We start from the raw sequence: 4,386 nt of genomic DNA on the forward strand, positions 1-4,386 counted from the left end.
GGGGCTGGGGCTCTGGTGGACAGTGAAGCGGGCAGGGCGTCCCTGAGCTCTGCGCCGTGAGGGGCGCGTCCAGGGAGCGCCCCCGAGCAGCGAAAGGCTTGCCCGAGGGCAGTGCGGGAGCTGCCGGCATCGGCTGGTGTTGCTGCCCTACAGCGACGCGGCGCCGTGAAAGGCTGGTGGCGGTGGGGACTGAGAAGCAAGGACGGAGGGATCACCGGCCAGGCCTAGGGGGGAGAGCCCTGCAGCGTGGCCTTTGCCTCCACGGGCGGCCCACGACGGCCGGGCTGCGGTAACGACCGCGAGGGGCCCCATGCATCGTGGGCGCGGCGGTCCAGGGCAGGGCGGGAAGTGTGGGAACGGGTGGGAGGCGTCACTACCGCATAGAAATACAGTTCATATATGCATGCTGACTTGTATCCTACACCCTTGTTGGACTCATGTTTTCGTTCTAGTAGGCTTTTAGTGAATTCCTCGAGATTTTCTATATTCGAGATCATGTCATCCACATAGAGAGAGAGTTTTACCTCTCCTTTCTGAGTTGTCGCCCAGGTTGGAGAGTAGTGGCCCCCAGCATAGCCCACTGCAGCCTTGACCAGCCGGGCTTGAGTGATCCTTCTGCCTTAGCCTCCTGAATAGCTAGGACTACAGGTGTGCACCATAATGCCTGGCTACTTTTTAAAATTATTATTATTTCCTGTAGAAACAAGGTTTTGCTATGTTGGTCAGGCTGGTCTTGAAGTCCTGGCCTCAAGCAATCCTCCCATCCTAGCCTCCCAAGTGTTCGGATTACAGGTGTGAGCCACCACTCTTGGCTAGTTTTACTTCTTCCTTGCCAATCTAGATGCCTTTTATTGATCTTGCCTAACTGGCATAGCTAGAACCTCCAGGACAATTTGCATAGAAGTGGTGAGAGCTGACATCTTACCTTGCTCCTGATCTTAGGGAGTAAGCATTCAGTCTTTTACCATTATAATGTTAGCAGTATTTTTTGATAGGTTCCCTTTTCCAGGTTGAGAAACTTACATTCTTAGTTTTTGTTTTTTTTAGTGTTTTTTGTTTGTTTTTTAAAATCATGAATGTAATGTATTTTGTCAAATGTTTTTTCTGAGTCTGGTAAGTTGATGCAGTTTTAATTCTTTATTCTATTAGTAGGGTATATTGAATTATTTTTGTGTTGAACTAATCTTGCATTCCTGGTATAAATGCCACTTGGTGATGGCACATAATCCTTTTTGATATTGCTGTATTCAGTTTGCTTTTTTTTTTTTCTTCCCTTAAGTCAGAGTCTCACTCTGTTCCCCAGGCTGGAGTACAGTCACAGGATCATGGCTACTACAGCTTCAGTCTTCTGGGTTCAGGTGATCTTTCCACCCCAGTCTTCCAAGTAACTGGAACCACAGGTGTGCACCACCAGGATCGGCTAATTTTTTTGATTTATTAGAGATCAGGTCTTGCCAAGTTGCCCAGACTGGTCTCAAACCCCTGGACTCAGGTAATCCACTCACCTCTGCCTCCCATAGTGCTGGAATTACAGGCAAGAGCCATCATTCCTGGCCAGTTTGCTAATTTTTTTATTTAAAATTTTTTAATGTTTTTTGAAAATTCACCTAGATTTTCTATTTTTTTATTTACAATTTAACAAAATTTTAATTTATGGTGAAATTTCACCTGGATAGTTTGCTAACGTTTTGTTGAGGATTTTTATATCTATATTTGTAAGGGATATTTTCTTCCTTTGTGATTGTCTGGTTTTGGTATCAGAGTAATACTGGCCTCATAGAATAAGTTAGAAAATGTTCTCTTCTGTTTTTCAGAAGACTTGTTAAAGATTGTTGTTAATTCTTCTTTAAACATTTGGTAGAATTCACCAGGAAAGCCAAATGGGCCAAGGTTTTCTTTCTGGAATTTTTTTTTTGGGGGGGGTCAGTAATTTAGTCTTTTCGCTTGTTAAAGGTCCATTCAGCTTTTTCATTTCTTCTTGAGTTAGTTTCAGTAGTTTGTGTCTTTTGGGAATTTGTCAATTTTATATAGGTCTTCTTATTTTTTGGCCTACAATTATTCAGAGTATATAATCCATTGTATTTCTGTAAGTTCAGTCGTAATGTCCCCACTTTCATTCCTAATTTTATTAATCTAAGTATTGTCTTATTTTTTTTTTCTAGGTTAGTCTAACTTAAAGTTTGTCAATTTTGATGATTTTATCAAGGAACTAACTTTTGGTTTCATTGATTTTCTATGTTGTTTATTCTATATTTTATTTCCACTCTTACCTTTATTACTTCCGTTTTTCTTCTTCCTTTGGGTTTACTTTTCTTTTTTCTAGTTTTCTAAGATGGAAGGTTAGGTTATTGATTTGGGATCTTTCTCAAATGTGTACATTTAATGTAGGCATTCACAGCTATAAATTTCCCTCTAAGAACCACTTTAGCTTCATACGTAAGTTTTGCTATGTTATGTCCTTATTTTCATTCATATCAAAGTACTTAAAATTTTTTTCTTGATAGTTCTTCTTTGACTCATTGGTTATTTAGAACTGTGTGGTTTAATTTCCACATATTTGTGAATTTTCTAAATTGTTTTATTGATTCCTAATTTTGTTCTGTTATGATCAGAGAACATACGTTGTATTATTTCTGTCCTTTTAGATTTACTGAGACTGTTTTGTGGCCTAATGTATGGTCTATCCTTGAGAGTCTTTTCTGTGTACTTGAAAAGAATATGTATTCTGATATTGTTGTGTGGAGTGTTTTATCAAGATCTGTCAGGTATAATTGATTTATAGTGTTGCTGAAGTTTTCTATATCCTTCTTGATCTTAGTAAGATATGAGTTGTTTTTTCTTTTTTTTAATAAAAAAATTGTATTTACTTAGAAGCATTCAGAATGTCAACAAAACAGCTGCAACTTTTTTTTTTTTGCAATTACAGAGTGGTATTCAGTTAACAGAACAACAATTATTTCGTATAAGCTGCATCAGAGACGACGAAGATGAGAAAACTAACATCCCCTTGTATAACTACTTTTGCTGTGCACCCACAAGAACCTGCTTTAAATTTCCATGCCAATTTACAACCCTCATACTGTACCAGGCAAGGTTAGTGGCTCTTGAAAATACCACCAGGACAGGGCTATCTAAAGACACATTCGGTAGTGTGTTAACGATACAAAAAAAGACACTGTACAGTTTAAAAACAAATCTTACACAACCTTACATTTCAGTTTTTTTCTTTAAAAGGAGTGACTTGTGTACAGGGGGGTTAAATGCTTTATAGACAAGAAAAAAAAACTGCGCTAGAACCAACTTATTCATCATCATCTTCTTCTTCTTCATCTTCGTCTTCCTCTTCTTCCTCGTCCTCTTCGTCCTCCTCCTCTTCCTCCTCTTCCTTCTTTTTCTTGCTCTTTTCTGCCTTGACGACTCCCTTCTTCGCCGCATCGGGCTTGCCTTTGGCTCGGTAAGCAGCAATATCGTTTTCGTATTTCTCCTTCAGCTTCGCGGCCTTCTTCTCGTAAGGGCTGCTCGTCATCTGCAGCAGTGGTTTTCCACATCTCTCCCAGCTTCTTGGCGACATCCCCGATGGACAGGCTGGGGTGCTCTCCTTTGATTTTGAGGCGATACCCAGAACAGAACAAGAAGAAGGCCGAGGGAGGCCTCTGGGGAGCGTTGGGATCCTTGAACTTCTTTTTCGTTTCCCCTTTGGGAGGGATATAGGTTTTCATTTCTCTTTCGTAACGGGCCTTGTCAGCCTTTGCCATGTCTTCAAATTTTCCCTTCTCTTTAGCAGACATGGTCTTCCACCTCTCTGAGAACTTCTTAGAAAACTCTGAGAAGTTGACGGAAGCATCCGGGTACTTCTTCTTGTGCTCCTTCCAGCAAGTTTGCACAGAGAATGCGTATGATGACATTTTGCCTCTCGGCTTCTTGGGATCTCCTTTGCCCATGTTCGGTTATTTTTCCTCAGCGCGGCACCGAGTCACCCAGTGACCGTCTGGCTCTCGCCTGCCCAGGCGCTGTCTCTATGGAGCTCAATGTACTGCAATGGCTGTGAGAGCGGGAACCAGACCGAGTTGTTTTTTCCATTATTGAAAGTGGGATATTGAAGTCTCCAACTACTATTGTTAAATTACATGTTTCTCCCTTCAGTTTTGTCAGTTTTGCCTCACATATTTTGGTGCTTTGTTGTTAGGTACAAATGTGTTTCTAGTTGTTGTATCTTCTTTATGGATTGTCCCTTTCATCATTATAGCACACCCTTCCTTGTCTCTAGTAACAACTTTTGTCTTAATATCTATGTTTTCTTTTCTTTTTTTTTTTTTTGAGTTGGAGTCTCACTCTGTCACCCAGGCTGGAGTGCAGTGGCCGTACCTGGCCACCGCAGCCTCACCT

The 4,386-nt window shown here is 41.3% G+C and overlaps 1 pseudogene across 1 annotated transcript; it reads right to left on the bottom strand.

Moving 5' to 3' along the window:
• Window positions 1–2,850: 2,850 nt before the first annotated feature.
• LOC103257730 lies at window positions 2,851–4,050 on the bottom strand (annotated as a pseudogene). Its single transcript, XR_002481824.1, has one exon. The product of XR_002481824.1 is annotated as a high mobility group protein B1 pseudogene (transcript).
• Between the last annotated feature and the right edge of the window lie 336 nt (window positions 4,051–4,386).

This window comes from Carlito syrichta, unplaced genomic scaffold (genome assembly GCF_000164805.1).
Source record: "Carlito syrichta isolate Samal-C Ts95f unplaced genomic scaffold, Tarsius_syrichta-2.0.1 Scaffold301850, whole genome shotgun sequence".
In the NCBI taxonomy this organism is placed as follows: domain Eukaryota; kingdom Metazoa; phylum Chordata; class Mammalia; order Primates; family Tarsiidae; genus Carlito; species Carlito syrichta.